At 54.7% G+C, this 14,124-nt stretch overlaps 17 non-coding genes and 11 pseudogenes across 17 annotated transcripts; all 28 read left to right on the plus strand.

Moving 5' to 3' along the window:
• Positions 1 to 37: 37 nt before the first annotated feature.
• Positions 38 to 156, plus strand: LOC148928714 (5S ribosomal RNA). The gene has a single exon (XR_016130040.1). It is a non-coding gene; the product is annotated as a 5S ribosomal RNA (ribosomal RNA).
• Positions 157 to 557: 401 nt separating this feature from the next.
• Positions 558 to 666, plus strand: LOC148928715 (5S ribosomal RNA; annotated as a pseudogene).
• A 399-nt stretch (positions 667 to 1,065) lies between these two features.
• LOC148928716 (5S ribosomal RNA) lies at positions 1,066 to 1,184 on the plus strand. Its single transcript, XR_016130095.1, has one exon. It is a non-coding gene; the product is annotated as a 5S ribosomal RNA (ribosomal RNA).
• Positions 1,185 to 1,579: 395 nt separating this feature from the next.
• Positions 1,580 to 1,688, plus strand: LOC148928717 (5S ribosomal RNA; annotated as a pseudogene).
• A 399-nt stretch (positions 1,689 to 2,087) lies between these two features.
• Positions 2,088 to 2,206, plus strand: LOC148928718 (5S ribosomal RNA). The gene has a single exon (XR_016129135.1). It is a non-coding gene; the product is annotated as a 5S ribosomal RNA (ribosomal RNA).
• A 409-nt stretch (positions 2,207 to 2,615) lies between these two features.
• LOC148928719 (5S ribosomal RNA) lies at positions 2,616 to 2,734 on the plus strand. Its single transcript, XR_016130063.1, has one exon. It is a non-coding gene; the product is annotated as a 5S ribosomal RNA (ribosomal RNA).
• Positions 2,735 to 3,133: 399 nt separating this feature from the next.
• On the plus strand, positions 3,134 to 3,242 carry LOC148928720 (5S ribosomal RNA; annotated as a pseudogene).
• A 399-nt stretch (positions 3,243 to 3,641) lies between these two features.
• LOC148928721 (5S ribosomal RNA) lies at positions 3,642 to 3,760 on the plus strand. The gene has a single exon (XR_016130096.1). It is a non-coding gene; the product is annotated as a 5S ribosomal RNA (ribosomal RNA).
• A 395-nt stretch (positions 3,761 to 4,155) lies between these two features.
• LOC148928722 (5S ribosomal RNA) lies at positions 4,156 to 4,274 on the plus strand. Its single transcript, XR_016130038.1, has one exon. It is a non-coding gene; the product is annotated as a 5S ribosomal RNA (ribosomal RNA).
• A 399-nt stretch (positions 4,275 to 4,673) lies between these two features.
• Positions 4,674 to 4,782, plus strand: LOC148928723 (5S ribosomal RNA; annotated as a pseudogene).
• Positions 4,783 to 5,181: 399 nt separating this feature from the next.
• LOC148928724 (5S ribosomal RNA) lies at positions 5,182 to 5,300 on the plus strand. Its single transcript, XR_016130041.1, has one exon. It is a non-coding gene; the product is annotated as a 5S ribosomal RNA (ribosomal RNA).
• A 400-nt stretch (positions 5,301 to 5,700) lies between these two features.
• On the plus strand, positions 5,701 to 5,809 carry LOC148928725 (5S ribosomal RNA; annotated as a pseudogene).
• A 399-nt stretch (positions 5,810 to 6,208) lies between these two features.
• LOC148928726 (5S ribosomal RNA) lies at positions 6,209 to 6,327 on the plus strand. Its single transcript, XR_016130097.1, has one exon. It is a non-coding gene; the product is annotated as a 5S ribosomal RNA (ribosomal RNA).
• A 395-nt stretch (positions 6,328 to 6,722) lies between these two features.
• LOC148928727 (5S ribosomal RNA) lies at positions 6,723 to 6,841 on the plus strand. Its single transcript, XR_016130034.1, has one exon. It is a non-coding gene; the product is annotated as a 5S ribosomal RNA (ribosomal RNA).
• Positions 6,842 to 7,240: 399 nt separating this feature from the next.
• LOC148928728 (5S ribosomal RNA) lies at positions 7,241 to 7,349 on the plus strand (annotated as a pseudogene).
• A 399-nt stretch (positions 7,350 to 7,748) lies between these two features.
• Positions 7,749 to 7,854, plus strand: LOC148928729 (5S ribosomal RNA; annotated as a pseudogene).
• Positions 7,855 to 8,253: 399 nt separating this feature from the next.
• LOC148928730 (5S ribosomal RNA) lies at positions 8,254 to 8,362 on the plus strand (annotated as a pseudogene).
• A 399-nt stretch (positions 8,363 to 8,761) lies between these two features.
• LOC148928731 (5S ribosomal RNA) lies at positions 8,762 to 8,880 on the plus strand. The gene has a single exon (XR_016130098.1). It is a non-coding gene; the product is annotated as a 5S ribosomal RNA (ribosomal RNA).
• Positions 8,881 to 9,275: 395 nt separating this feature from the next.
• On the plus strand, positions 9,276 to 9,394 carry LOC148928732 (5S ribosomal RNA). Its single transcript, XR_016130042.1, has one exon. It is a non-coding gene; the product is annotated as a 5S ribosomal RNA (ribosomal RNA).
• Positions 9,395 to 9,793: 399 nt separating this feature from the next.
• Positions 9,794 to 9,902, plus strand: LOC148928733 (5S ribosomal RNA; annotated as a pseudogene).
• A 399-nt stretch (positions 9,903 to 10,301) lies between these two features.
• On the plus strand, positions 10,302 to 10,420 carry LOC148928734 (5S ribosomal RNA). The gene has a single exon (XR_016130100.1). It is a non-coding gene; the product is annotated as a 5S ribosomal RNA (ribosomal RNA).
• A 395-nt stretch (positions 10,421 to 10,815) lies between these two features.
• LOC148928735 (5S ribosomal RNA) lies at positions 10,816 to 10,934 on the plus strand. Its single transcript, XR_016130035.1, has one exon. It is a non-coding gene; the product is annotated as a 5S ribosomal RNA (ribosomal RNA).
• Positions 10,935 to 11,333: 399 nt separating this feature from the next.
• LOC148928736 (5S ribosomal RNA) lies at positions 11,334 to 11,442 on the plus strand (annotated as a pseudogene).
• Positions 11,443 to 11,841: 399 nt separating this feature from the next.
• On the plus strand, positions 11,842 to 11,960 carry LOC148928737 (5S ribosomal RNA). Its single transcript, XR_016130101.1, has one exon. It is a non-coding gene; the product is annotated as a 5S ribosomal RNA (ribosomal RNA).
• Positions 11,961 to 12,355: 395 nt separating this feature from the next.
• Positions 12,356 to 12,474, plus strand: LOC148928738 (5S ribosomal RNA). Its single transcript, XR_016130043.1, has one exon. It is a non-coding gene; the product is annotated as a 5S ribosomal RNA (ribosomal RNA).
• Positions 12,475 to 12,873: 399 nt separating this feature from the next.
• LOC148928739 (5S ribosomal RNA) lies at positions 12,874 to 12,982 on the plus strand (annotated as a pseudogene).
• A 399-nt stretch (positions 12,983 to 13,381) lies between these two features.
• On the plus strand, positions 13,382 to 13,500 carry LOC148928740 (5S ribosomal RNA). The gene has a single exon (XR_016130102.1). It is a non-coding gene; the product is annotated as a 5S ribosomal RNA (ribosomal RNA).
• Positions 13,501 to 13,895: 395 nt separating this feature from the next.
• LOC148928741 (5S ribosomal RNA) lies at positions 13,896 to 14,014 on the plus strand. Its single transcript, XR_016130036.1, has one exon. It is a non-coding gene; the product is annotated as a 5S ribosomal RNA (ribosomal RNA).
• Positions 14,015 to 14,124: the final 110 nt, after the last annotated feature.

Genomic DNA, 14,124 nt, shown 5'->3' on the forward strand with positions numbered 1-14,124 from the left:
CGTACGCTATGAAAGAATAAAGTGCGGGGCTAATGACGGGTGCGATCATACCAGCACTAATGCACCGGATTCCATCAGAACTCCGAAGTTAAGCGTGCTTGGGCGAGAGTAGTACTAGGATGGGTGACCCCCTGGGAAGTCCTCGTGTTGCACCCCATTTTGCGAGTGCGTTCATTTTTTTTTTTTTTATTTCCGTTCAGTTGGTCTTGCTGCGGTCCGAAACTCGACTAGCGGTTGGCGGGCGCGAGGACAAAAAGGTACGGCAATCCCCACGAGCCCGTGACGAGCGGGTCCCACAACCTTAAACGTGCCGAAAAACAGTAGCCGCGAACTAAAAGTGGCCGAAATGGCTCGAAACGGCCTCTTTTTGCTTCCCGGAGTAGCCACGGGCTGTACCCGTAGCTCAGCACGTGGGGCTCGGCGAGAGCTTCACGGTGATATGATGTGGGTCCCGTAACTCCTTCCGGATCAAAAGTTATGCCCGTCTGAAGGGTGGGGGACCAGAACCTGCGCACGGGAGCGTACGCTATGAAAGAATAAAGTGCGGGGCTATTGACGGGTGCGATCATACCAGCACTAATGCACCGGATCCCATCAGAACTCCGAAGTTAAGCGTGCTTGGGCGAGAGTAGTACTAGGATGGGTGATCCCCTCGTGTTGCACCCCTTTTTGCGAGTGCGTTCATTTTTTTATTTTATTTCCGTTCAGTTGGTCTTGCTGCGGTCCGAAACTCGACTAGCGATTGGCGGGCGCGAGGACAAAAAGGTACGGCAATCCCCACGAGCCCGTGACGAGCGGGTCCCACAACCTTAAACGTGCCGAAAAACAGTAGCCGCGAACTAAAAGTGGCCGAAATGGCTCGAAACGGCCTCTTTTTGCTTCCCGGAGTAGCCACGGGCTGTACCCGTAGCTCAGCACGTGGGGCTCGGCGAGAGCTTCACGGTGATATGATGTGGGTCCCGTAACTCCTTCCGGATCAAAAGTTATGCCCGTCTGAAGGGTGGGGGACCAGAACCTGCGCACGGGAGCGTACGCTATGAAAGAATAAAGTGCGGGGCTAATGACGGGTGCGAACATACCAGCACTAATGCACCGGATCCCATCAGAACTCCGAAGTTAAGCGTGCTTGGGCGAGAGTAGTACTAGGATGGGTGACCCCCTGGGAAATCCTCGTGTTGCAACCCTTTTTGCGAGTGCGTTCATTTTTTTTTTTTTCGTTCAGTTGGTCTTGCTGCGGTCCGAAACTCGACTAGCGGTTGGCGAGTGCGAGGACAAAAAGGTACGGCAATCCCCACGAGCCCGTGACGAGCGGGTCCCACAACCTTAAACGTGCCGAAAAACAGTAGCCGCGAACTAAAAGTGGCCGAAATGGCTCGAAACGGCCTCTTTTTGCTTCCCGGAGTAGCCACGGGCTGTACCCGTAGCTCAGCACGTGGGGCTCGGCGAGAGCTTCGCGGTGATATGCTGTGGGTCCCGTAACTCCTTCCGGATCAAAAGTTATGCCCGTCTGAAGGGTGGGGGACCAGAACCTGCGCACGGGAGCGTACGCTATGAAAGAATAAAGTGCGGGACTATTGACGAGTGCGATCATACCAGCACTAATGCACCGGATCCCATCAGAACTCCGAAGTTAAGCGTGCTTGGGCGAGAGTAGTACTAGGATGGGTGACCCCCTCGTGTTGCACCCCTTTTTGCGAGTGCGTTCATTTTTTTATTTTATTTCCGTTCAGTTGGTCTTGCTGCGGTCCGAAACTCGACTAGCGGTTGGCGGGCGCGAGGACAAAAAGGTACGGAAATCCCCACGAGCCGGTGAGAAGCGGGTCCCACAACCTTAAACGCGCCGAAAAACAGTAGCTGCGAACTAAAAGTGGCCGAAATGGCTCGAAACGGCCTCTTTTTGCTTCCCGGAGTAGCCAAGGTCTGTACCCGTGGCTCAGCACGTGGGGCTCGGCGAGAGCTTCGCGGTGATGTGATGTGGGTCCCGTAACTCCTTCCGGATCAAAAGTTATGCCCGTCTGAAGGGTGGGGGACCAGAACCTGCGCACGGGAGCGTACGCTATGAAAGAATAAAGTGCGGGACTATTGACGAGTGCGATCATACCAGCACTAATGCACCGGATCCCATCAGAACTCCGAAGTTAAGCGTGCTTGGGCGAGTGTAGTACTAGGATGGGTGACCCCCTAGGAAGTCCTCGTGTTGCACCCCTTTTTGCGAGTGCGTTCATTTTTTTTTTTTTTTTTTTTTTTTTTCAGTTCAGTTTGTCTTGATGCGGTCCGAAACTCGACTAGCGGTTGGCGAGTGCGAGGACAAAAAGGTACGACAATCCCCACGAGCCGGTGACGAGCGGGTCCCACAACCTTAAACGTGCCGAAAAACAGTAGCTGCGAACTAAAAGTGGCCGAAATGGCTCGAAACGGCCTCTTTTTGCTTCCCGGAGTAGCCACAGGCTGTACCCGTTGCTCAGCACGTGGGGCTCGGCGAGAGCTTCGCAATGATATGCTGTGGGTCCCGTAACTCCCTCCGGATCAAAAGTTATGCCCGTCTGAAGGGTGGGGGACCAGAACCTGCGCACGTAAGCATACGCTATGAAAGAATAAAGTGCGGGGCTAATGACGGGTGCGATCATACCAGCACTAATGCACCGGATTCCATCAAAACTCCGAAGTTAAGCGTGCTTGGGCGAGAGTAGTACTAGGATGGGTGACCCCCTGGGAAGTCCTCGTGTTGCACCCTATTTTGCGAGTGCGTTCATTTTTTTTTTTTATTTCCGTTCAGTTGGTCTTGCTGCGGTCCGAAACTCGACTAGCGGTTGGCGGGCGCGAGGACAAAAAGGTACGGCAATCCCCACGAGCCCGTGACGAGCGGGTCCCACAACCTTAAACGTGCCGAAAAACAGTAGCCGCGAACTAAAAGTGGCCGAAATGGCTCGAAACGGCCTCTTTTTGCTTCCCGGAGTAGCCACGGGCTGTACCCGTAGCTCAGCACGTGGGGCTCGGCGAGAGCTTCACGGTGATATGATGTGGGTCCCGTAACTCCTTCCGGATCAAAAGTTATGCCCGTCTGAAGGGTGGGGGACCAGAACCTGCGCACGGGAGCGTACGCTATGAAAGAATAAAGTGCGGGGCTATTGACGGGTGCGATCATACCAGCACTAATGCACCGGATCCCATCAGAACTCCGAAGTTAAGCGTGCTTGGGCGAGAGTAGTACTAGGATGGGTGATCCCCTCGTGTTGCACCCCTTTTTGCGAGTGCGTTCATTTTTTTATTTTATTTCCGTTCAGTTGGTCTTGCTGCGGTCCGAAACTCGACTAGCGGTTGGCGGGCGCGAGGACAAAAAGGTACGGCAATCCCCACGAGCCCGTGACGAGCGGGTCCCACAACCTTAAACGTGCCGAAAAACAGTAGCCGCGAACTAAAAGTGGCCGAAATGGCTCGAAACGGCCTCTTTTTGCTTCCCGGAGTAGCCACGGGCTGTACCCGTAGCTCAGCACGTGGGGCTCGGCGAGAGCTTCACGGTGATATGATGTGGGTCCCGTAACTCCTTCCGGATCAAAAGTTATGCCCGTCTGAAGGGTGGGGGACCAGAACCTGCGCACGGGAGCGTACGCTATGAAAGAATAAAGTGCGGGGCTAATGACGGGTGCGAACATACCAGCACTAATGCACCGGATCCCATCAGAACTCCGAAGTTAAGCGTGCTTGGGCGAGAGTAGTACTAGGATGGGTGACCCCCTGGGAAATCCTCGTGTTGCAACCCTTTTTGCGAGTGCGTTCATTTTTTTTTTTTTCGTTCAGTTGGTCTTGCTGCGGTCCGAAACTCGACTAGCGGTTGGCGAGTGCGAGGACAAAAAGGTACGGCAATCCCCACGAGCCGGTGACAAGCGGGTCCCACAACCTTAAACGCGCCGAAAAACAGTAGCTGCGAACTAAAAGTGGCCGAAATGGCTCGAAACGGCCTCTTTTTGCTTCCCGGAGTAGCCAAGGTCTGTACCCGTGGCTCAGCACGTGGGGCTCGGCGAGAGCTTCGCGGTGATGTGATGTGGGTCCCGTAACTCCTTCCGGATCAAAAGTTATGCCCGTCTGAAGGGTGGGGGACCAGAACCTGCGCACGGGAGCGTACGCTATGAAAGAATAAAGTGCGGGACTATTGACGAGTGCGATCATACCAGCACTAATGCACCGGATCCCATCAGAACTCCGAAGTTAAGCGTGCTTGGGCGAGAGTAGTACTAGGATGGGTGACCCCCTGGGAAGTCCTCGTGTTGCACCCTTTTTTGCGAGTGCGTTCATTTTTTTTTTTTATTTCCGTTCAGTTGGTCTTGCTGCGGTCCGAAACTCGACTAGCGGTTGGCGGGCGCGAGGACAAAAAGGTACGGCAATCCCCACGAGCCCGTGACGAGCGGGTCCCACAACCTTAAACGTGCCGAAAAACAGTAGCCGCGAACTAAAAGTGGCCGAAATGGCTCGAAACGGCCTCTTTTTGCTTCCCGGAGTAGCCACGGGCTGTACCCGTAGCTCAGCACGTGGGGCTCGGCGAGAGCTTCGCGGTGATATGATGTGGGTCCCGTAACTCCTTCCGGATCAAAAGTTATGCCCGTCTGAAGGGTGGGGGACCAGAACCTGCGCACGGGAGCGTACGCTATGAAAGAATAAAGTGCGGGGCTATTGACGGGTGCGATCATACCAGCACTAATGCACCGGATCCCATCAGAACTCCGAAGTTAAGCGTGCTTGGGCGAGAGTAGTACTAGGATGGGTGATCCCCTCGTGTTGCACCCCTTTTTGCGAGTGCGTTCATTTTTTTATTTTATTTCCGTTCAGTTGGTCTTGCTGCGGTCCGAAACTCGACTAGCGATTGGCGGGCGCGAGGACAAAAAGGTACGGCAATCCCCACGAGCCCGTGACGAGCGGGTCCCACAACCTTAAACGTGCCGAAAAACAGTAGCTGCGAACTAAAAGTGGCCGAAATGGCTCGAAACGGCCTCTTTTTGCTTCCCGGAGTAGCCAAGGTCTGTACCCGTGGCTCAGCACGTGGGGCTCGGCGAGAGCTTCGCGGTGATGTGATGTGGGTCCCGTAACTCCTTCCGGATCAAAAGTTATGCCCGTCTGAAGGGTGGGGGACCAGAACCTGCGCACGGGAGCGTACGCTATGAAAGAATAAAGTGCGGGGCTAATGACGGGTGCGATCATACCAGCACTAATGCACCGGATTCCATCAGAACTCCGAAGTTAAGCGTGCTTGGGCGAGAGTAGTACTAGGATGGGTGACCCCCTGGGAAGTCCTCGTGTTGCACCCCATTTTGCGAGTGCGTTCATTTTTTTTTTTTTATTTCCGTTCAGTTGGTCTTGCTGCGGTCCGAAACTCGACTAGCGGTTGGCGGGCGCGAGGACAAAAAGGTACGGCAATCCCCACGAGCCCGTGACGAGCGGGTCCCACAACCTTAAACGTGCCGAAAAACAGTAGCCGCGAACTAAAAGTGGCCGAAATGGCTCGAAACGGCCTCTTTTTGCTTCCCGGAGTAGCCACGGGCTGTACCCGTAGCTCAGCACGTGGGGCTCGGCGAGAGCTTCACGGTGATATGATGTGGGTCCCGTAACTCCTTCCGGATCAAAAGTTATGCCCGTCTGAAGGGTGGGGGACCAGAACCTGCGCACGGGAGCGTACGCTATGAAAGAATAAAGTGCGGGGCTATTGACGGGTGCGATCATACCAGCACTAATGCACCGGATCCCATCAGAACTCCGAAGTTAAGCGTGCTTGGGCGAGAGTAGTACTAGGATGGGTGATCCCCTCGTGTTGCACCCCTTTTTGCGAGTGCGTTCATTTTTTTATTTTATTTCCGTTCAGTTGGTCTTGCTGCGGTCCGAAACTCGACTAGCGATTGGCGGGCGCGAGGACAAAAAGGTACGGCAATCCCCACGAGCCCGTGACGAGCGGGTCCCACAACCTTAAACGTGCCGAAAAACAGTAGCCGCGAACTAAAAGTGGCCGAAATGGCTCGAAACGGCCTCTTTTTGCTTCCCGGAGTAGCCACGGGCTGTACCCGTAGCTCAGCACGTGGGGCTCGGCGAGAGCTTCACGGTGATATGATGTGGGTCCCGTAACTCCTTCCGGATCAAAAGTTATGCCCGTCTGAAGGGTGGGGGACCAGAACCTGCGCACGGGAGCGTACGCTATGAAAGAATAAAGTGCGGGGCTAATGACGGGTGCGAACATACCAGCACTAATGCACCGGATCCCATCAGAACTCCGAAGTTAAGCGTGCTTGGGCGAGAGTAGTACTAGGATGGGTGACCCCCTGGGAAATCCTCGTGTTGCAACCCTTTTTGCGAGTGCGTTCATTTTTTTTTTTTTCGTTCAGTTGGTCTTGCTGCGGTCCGAAACTCGACTAGCGGTTGGCGAGTGCGAGGACAAAAAGGTACGGCAATCCCCACGAGCCGGTGACAAGCGGGTCCCACAACCTTAAACGCGCCGAAAAACAGTAGCTGCGAACTAAAAGTGGCCGAAATGGCTCGAAACGGCCTCTTTTTGCTTCCCGGAGTAGCCAAGGTCTGTACCCGTGGCTCAGCACGTGGGGCTCGGCGAGAGCTTCGCGGTGATGTGATGTGGGTCCCGTAACTCCTTCCGGATCAAAAGTTATGCCCGTCTGAAGGGTGGGGGACCAGAACCTGCGCACGGGAGCGTACGCTATGAAAGAATAAAGTGCGGGACTATTGACGAGTGCGATCATACCAGCACTAATGCACCGGATCCCATCAGAACTCCGAAGTTAAGCGTGCTTGGGCGAGAGTAGTACTAGGATGGGTGACCCCCTGGGAAGTCCTCGTGTTGCACCCCTTTTTGCGAGTGCGTTCATTTTTTTTTTTTATTTCCGTTCAGTTGGTCTTGCTGCGGTCCGAAACTCGACTAGCGGTTGGCGGGCGCGAGGACAAAAAGGTACGGCAATCCCCACGAGCCCGTGACGAGCGGGTCCCACAACCTTAAACGTGCCGAAAAACAGTAGCCGCGAACTAAAAGTGGCCGAAATGGCTCGAAACGGCCTCTTTTTGCTTCCCGGAGTAGCCACGGGCTGTACCCGTAGCTCAGCACGTGGGGCTCGGCGAGAGCTTCGCGGTGATATGATGTGGGTCCCATAACTCCTTCCGGATCAAAAGTTATGCCCGTCTGAAGGGTGGGGGACCAGAACCTGCGCACGGGAGCGTACGCTATGAAAGAATAAAGTGCGGGGCTATTGACGGGTGCGATCATACCAGCACTAATGCACCGGATCCCATCAGAACTCCGAAGTTAAGCGTGCTTGGGCGAGAGTAGTACTAGGATGGGTGACCCCCTCGTGTTGCACCCCTTTTTACGAGTGCGTTCATTTTTTTATTTTATTTCCGTTCAGTTGGTCTTGCTGCGGTCCGAAACTCGACTAGCGGTTGGCGGGCGCGAGGACAAAAAGGTACGGCAATCCCCACGAGCCGGTGACAAGCGGGTCCCACAACCTTAAACGCGCCGAAAAACAGTAGCTGCGAACTAAAAGTGGCCGAAATGGCTCGAAACGGCCTCTTTTTGCTTCCCGGAGTAGCCACAGGCTGTACCCGTTGCTCAGCACGTGGGGCTCGGCGAGAGCTTCGCAATGATATGCTGTGGGTCCCGTAACTCCTTCCGGATCAAAAGTTATGCCCGTCTGAAGGGTGGGGGACCAGAACCTGCGCACGTAAGCATACGCTATGAAAGAATAAAGTGCGGGGCTAATGACGGGTGCGATCATACCAGCACTAATGCACCGGATTCCATCAGAACTCCGAAGTTAAGCGTGCTTGGGCGAGAGTAGTACTAGGATGGGTGACCCCCTGTTGCACCCCATTTTGCGAGTGCGTTCATTTTTTTTTTTTATTTCCGTTCAGTTGGTCTTGCTGCGGTCCGAAACTCGACTAGCGGTTGGCGGGCCCGAGGACAAAAAGGTACGGCAATCCCCACGAGCCCGTGACGAGCGGGTCCCACAACCTTAAACGTGCCGAAAAACAGTAGCCGCGAACTAAAAGTGGCCGAAATGGCTCGAAACGGCCTCTTTTTGCTTCCCGGAGTAGCCACGGGCTGTACCCGTAGCTCAGCACGTGGGGCTCGGCGAGAGCTTCACGGTGATATGATGTGGGTCCCGTAACTCCTTCCGGATCAAAAGTTATGCCCGTCTGAAGGGTGGGGGACCAGAACCTGCGCACGGGAGCGTACGCTATGAAAGAATAAAGTGCGGGGCTATTGACGGGTGCGATCATACCAGCACTAATGCACCGGATCCCATCAGAACTCCGAAGTTAAGCGTGCTTGGGCGAGAGTAGTACTAGGATGGGTGATCCCCTCGTGTTGCACCCCTTTTTGCGAGTGCGTTCATTTTTTTATTTTATTTCCGTTCAGTTGGTCTTGCTGCGGTCCGAAACTCGACTAGCGGTTGGCGGGCGCGAGGACAAAAAGGTACGGCAATCCCCACGAGCCCGTGACGAGCGGGTCCCACAACCTTAAACGTGCCGAAAAACAGTAGTCGCGAACTAAAAGTGGCCGAAATGGCTCGAAACGGCCTCTTTTTGCTTCCCGGAGTAGCCACGGGCTGTACCCGTAGCTCAGCACGTGGGGCTCGGCGAGAGCTTCACGGTGATATGATGTGGGTCCCGTAACTCCTTCCGGATCAAAAGTTATGCCCGTCTGAAGGGTGGGGGACCAGAACCTGCGCACGGGAGCGTACGCTATGAAAGAATAAAGTGCGGGGCTAATGACGGGTGCGAACATACCAGCACTAATGCACCGGATCCCATCAGAACTCCGAAGTTAAGCGTGCTTGGGCGAGAGTAGTACTAGGATGGGTGACCCCCTGGGAAATCCTCGTGTTGCAACCCTTTTTGCGAGTGCGTTCATTTTTTTTTTTTTCGTTCAGTTGGTCTTGCTGCGGTCCGAAACTCGACTAGCGGTTGGCGAGTGCGAGGACAAAAAGGTACGGCAATCCCCACGAGCCGGTGACAAGCGGGTCCCACAACCTTAAACGCGCCGAAAAACAGTAGCTGCGAACTAAAAGTGGCCGAAATGGCTCGAAACGGCCTCTTTTTGCTTCCCGGAGTAGCCAAGGTCTGTACCCGTGGCTCAGCACGTGGGGCTCGGCGAGAGCTTCGCGGTGATGTGATGTGGGTCCCGTAACTCCTTCCGGATCAAAAGTTATGCCCGTCTGAAGGGTGGGGGACCAGAACCTGCGCACGGGAGCGTACGCTATGAAAGAATAAAGTGCGGGGCTAATGACGGGTGCGATCATACCAGCACTAATGCACCGGATTCCATCAGAACTCCGAAGTTAAGCGTGCTTGGGCGAGAGTAGTACTAGGATGGGTGACCCCCTGGGAAGTCCTCGTGTTGCACCCCATTTTGCGAGTGCGTTCATTTTTTTTTTTTATTTCCGTTCAGTTGGTCTTGCTGCGGTCCGAAACTCGACTAGCGGTTGGCGGGCGCGAGGACAAAAAGGTACGGCAATCCCCACGAGCCCGTGACGAGCGGGTCCCACAACCTTAAACGTGCCGAAAAACAGTAGCCGCGAACTAAAAGTGGCCGAAATGGCTCGAAACGGCCTCTTTTTGCTTCCCGGAGTAGCCACGGGCTGTACCCGTAGCTCAGCACGTGGGGCTCGGCGAGAGCTTCACGGTGATATGATGTGGGTCCCGTAACTCCTTCCGGATCAAAAGTTATGCCCGTCTGAAGGGTGGGGGACCAGAACCTGCGCACGGGAGCGTACGCTATGAAAGAATAAAGTGCGGGGCTATTGACGGGTGCGATCATACCAGCACTAATGCACCGGATCCCATCAGAACTCCGAAGTTAAGCGTGCTTGGGCGAGAGTAGTACTAGGATGGGTGATCCCCTCGTGTTGCACCCCTTTTTGCGAGTGCGTTCATTTTTTTATTTTATTTCCGTTCAGTTGGTCTTGCTGCGGTCCGAAACTCGACTAGCGATTGGCGGGCGCGAGGACAAAAAGGTACGGCAATCCCCACGAGCCCGTGACGAGCGGGTCCCACAACCTTAAACGTGCCGAAAAACAGTAGCCGCGAACTAAAAGTGGCCGAAATGGCTCGAAACGGCCTCTTTTTGCTTCCCGGAGTAGCCACGGGCTGTACCCGTAGCTCAGCACGTGGGGCTCGGCGAGAGCTTCACGGTGATATGATGTGGGTCCCGTAACTCCTTCCGGATCAAAAGTTATGCCCGTCTGAAGGGTGGGGGACCAGAACCTGCGCACGGGAGCGTACGCTATGAAAGAATAAAGTGCGGGGCTAATGACGGGTGCGAACATACCAGCACTAATGCACCGGATCCCATCAGAACTCCGAAGTTAAGCGTGCTTGGGCGAGAGTAGTACTAGGATGGGTGACCCCCTGGGAAATCCTCGTGTTGCAACCCTTTTTGCGAGTGCGTTCATTTTTTTTTTTTTCGTTCAGTTGGTCTTGCTGCGGTCCGAAACTCGACTAGCGGTTGGCGAGTGCGAGGACAAAAAGGTACGGCAATCCCCACGAGCCGGTGACAAGCGGGTCCCACAACCTTAAACGCGCCGAAAAACAGTAGCTGCGAACTAAAAGTGGCCGAAATGGCTCGAAACGGCCTCTTTTTGCTTCCCGGAGTAGCCAAGGTCTGTACCCGTGGCTCAGCACGTGGGGCTCGGCGAGAGCTTCGCGGTGATGTGATGTGGGTCCCGTAACTCCTTCCGGATCAAAAGTTATGCCCGTCTGAAGGGTGGGGGACCAGAACCTGCGCACGGGAGCGTACGCTATGAAAGAATAAAGTGCGGGACTATTGACGAGTGCGATCATACCAGCACTAATGCACCGGATCCCATCAGAACTCCGAAGTTAAGCGTGCTTGGGCGAGAGTAGTACTAGGATGGGTGACCCCCTGGGAAGTCCTCGTGTTGCACCCCTTTTTGCGAGTGCGTTCATTTTTTTTTTTTATTTCCGTTCAGTTGGTCTTGCTGCGGTCCGAAACTCGACTAGCGGTTGGCGGGCGCGAGGACAAAAAGGTACGGCAATCCCCACGAGCCCGTGACGAGCGGGTCCCACAACCTTAAACGTGCCGAAAAACAGTAGCCGCGAACTAAAAGTGGCCGAAATGGCTCGAAACGGCCTCTTTTTGCTTCCCGGAGTAGCCACGGGCTGTACCCGTAGCTCAGCACGTGGGGCTCGGCGAGAGCTTCACGGTGATATGATGTGGGTCCCGTAACTCCTTCCGGATCAAAAGTTATGCCCGTCTGAAGGGTGGGGGACCAGAACCTGCGCACGGGAGCGTACGCTATGAAAGAATAAAGTGCGGGGCTATTGACGGGTGCGATCATACCAGCACTAATGCACCGGATCCCATCAGAACTCCGAAGTTAAGCGTGCTTGGGCGAGAGTAGTACTAGGATGGGTGATCCCCTCGTGTTGCACCCCTTTTTGCGAGTGCGTTCATTTTTTTATTTTATTTCCGTTCAGTTGGTCTTGCTGCGGTCCGAAACTCGACTAGCGGTTGGCGGGCGCGAGGACAAAAAGGTACGGCAATCCCCACGAGCCCGTGACGAGCGGGTCCCACAACCTTAAACGTGCCGAAAAACAGTAGTCGCGAACTAAAAGTGGCCGAAATGGCTCGAAACGGCCTCTTTTTGCTTCCCGGAGTAGCCACGGGCTGTACCCGTAGCTCAGCACGTGGGGCTCGGCGAGAGCTTCACGGTGATATGATGTGGGTCCCGTAACTCCTTCCGGATCAAAAGTTATGCCCGTCTGAAGGGTGGGGGACCAGAATCTGCGCACGGGAGCGTACGCTATGAAAGAATAAAGTGCGGGGCTAATGACGGGTGCGAACATACCAGCACTAATGCACCGGATCCCATCAGAACTCCGAAGTTAAGCGTGCTTGGGCGAGAGTAGTACTAGGATGGGTGACCCCCTGGGAAATCCTCGTGTTGCAACCCTTTTTGCGAGTGCGTTCATTTTTTTTTTTTTCGTTCAGTTGGTCTTGCTGCGGTCCGAAACTCGACTAGCGGTTGGCGAGTGCGAGGACAAAAAGGTACGGCAATCCCCACGAGCCGGTGACAAGCGGGTCCCACAACCTTAAACGCGCCGAAAAACAGTAGCTGCGAACTAAAAGTGGCCGAAATGGCTCGAAACGGCCTCTTTTTGCTTCCCGGAGTAGCCAAGGTCTGTACCCGTGGCTCAGCACGTGGGGCTCGGCGAGAGCTTCGCGGTGATGTGATGTGGGTCCCGTAACTCCTTCCGGATCAAAAGTTATGCCCGTCTGAAGGGTGGGGGACCAGAACCTGCGCACGGGAGCGTACGCTATGAAAGAATAAAGTGCGGGGCTAATGACGGGTGCGATCATACCAGCACTAATGCACCGGATTCCATCAGAACTCCGAAGTTAAGCGTGCTTGGGCGAGAGTAGTACTAGGATGGGTGACCCCCTGGGAAGTCCTCGTGTTGCACCCCATTTTGCGAGTGCGTTCATTTTTTTTTTTTATTTCCGTTCAGTTGGTCTTGCTGCGGTCCGAAACTCGACTAGCGGTTGGCGGGCGCGAGGACAAAAAGGTACGGCAATCCCCACGAGCCCGTGACGAGCGGGTCCCACAACCTTAAACGTGCCGAAAAACAGTAGCCGCGAACTAAAAGTGGCCGAAATGGCTCGAAACGGCCTCTTTTTGCTTCCCGGAGTAGCCACGGGCTGTACCCGTAGCTCAGCACGTGGGGCTCGGCGAGAGCTTCACGGTGATATGATGTGGGTCCCGTAACTCCTTCCGGATCAAAAGTTATGCCCGTCTGAAGGGTGGGGGACCAGAACCTGCGCACGGGAGCGTACGCTATGAAAGAATAAAGTGCGGGGCTATTGACGGGTGCGATCATACCAGCACTAATGCACCGGATCCCATCAGAACTCCGAAGTTAAGCGTGCTTGGGCGAGAGTAGTACTAGGATGGGTGATCCCCTCGTGTTGCACCCCTTTTTGCGAGTGCGTTCATTTTTTTATTTTATTTCCGTTCAGTTGGTCTTGCTGCGGTCCGAAACTCGACTAGCGATTGGCGGGCGCGAGGACAAAAAGGTACGGCAATCCCCACGAGCCCGTGACGAGCGGGTCCCACAACCTTAAACGTGCCGAAAAACAGTAGCCGCGAACTAAAAGTGGCCGAAATGGCTCGAAACGGCCTCTTTTTGCTTCCCGGAGTAGCCACGGGCTGTACCCGTAGCTCAGCACGTGGGGCTCGGCGAGAGCTTCACGGTGATATGATGTGGGTCCCGTAACTCCTTCCGGATCAAAAGTTATGCCCGTCTGAAGGGTGGGGGACCAGAACCTGCGCACGGGAGCGTACGCTATGAAAGAATAAAGTGCGGGGCTAATGACGGGTGCGAACATACCAGCACTAATGCACCGGATCCCATCAGAACTCCGAAGTTAAGCGTGCTTGGGCGAGAGTAGTACTAGGATGGGTGACCCCCTGGGAAATCCTCGTGTTGCAACCCTTTTTGCGAGTGCGTTCATTTTTTTTTTTTTCGTTCAGTTGGTCTTGCTGCGGTCCGAAACTCGACTAGCGGTTGGCGAGTGCGAGGACAAAAAGGTACGGCAATCCCCACGAGCCGGTGACAAGCGGGTCCCACAACCTTAAACGCGCCGAAAAACAGTAGCTGCGAACTAAAAGTGGCCGAAATGGCTCGAAACGGCCTCTTTTTGCTTCCCGGAGTAGCCAAGGTCTGTACCCGTGGCTCAGCACGTGGGGCTCGGCGAGAGCTTCGCGGTGATGTGATGTGGGTCCCGTAACTCCTTCCGGATCAAAAGTTATGCCCGTCTGAAGGGTGGGGGACCAGAACCTGCGCACGGGAGCGTACGCTATGAAAGAATAAAGTGCGGGACTATTGACGAGTGCGATCATACCAGCACTAATGCACCGGATCCCATCAGAACTCCGAAGTTAAGCGTGCTTGGGCGAGAGTAGTACTAGGATGGGTGACCCCCTGGGAAGTCCTCGTGTTGCACCCCTTTTTGCGAGTGCGTTCATTTTTTTTTTTTATTTCCGTTCAGTTGGTCTTGCTGCGGTCCGAAACTCGACTAGCGGTTGGCGGGCGCGAGGACAAAAAGGTACGGCAATC

This window comes from Salvia hispanica, chromosome 4 (genome assembly GCF_029641045.1).
Source record: "Salvia hispanica isolate PSC_SH4W2 chromosome 4, Shi_PSC_v1, whole genome shotgun sequence".
In the NCBI taxonomy this organism is placed as follows: Eukaryota; Viridiplantae; Streptophyta; class Magnoliopsida; order Lamiales; family Lamiaceae; genus Salvia; species Salvia hispanica.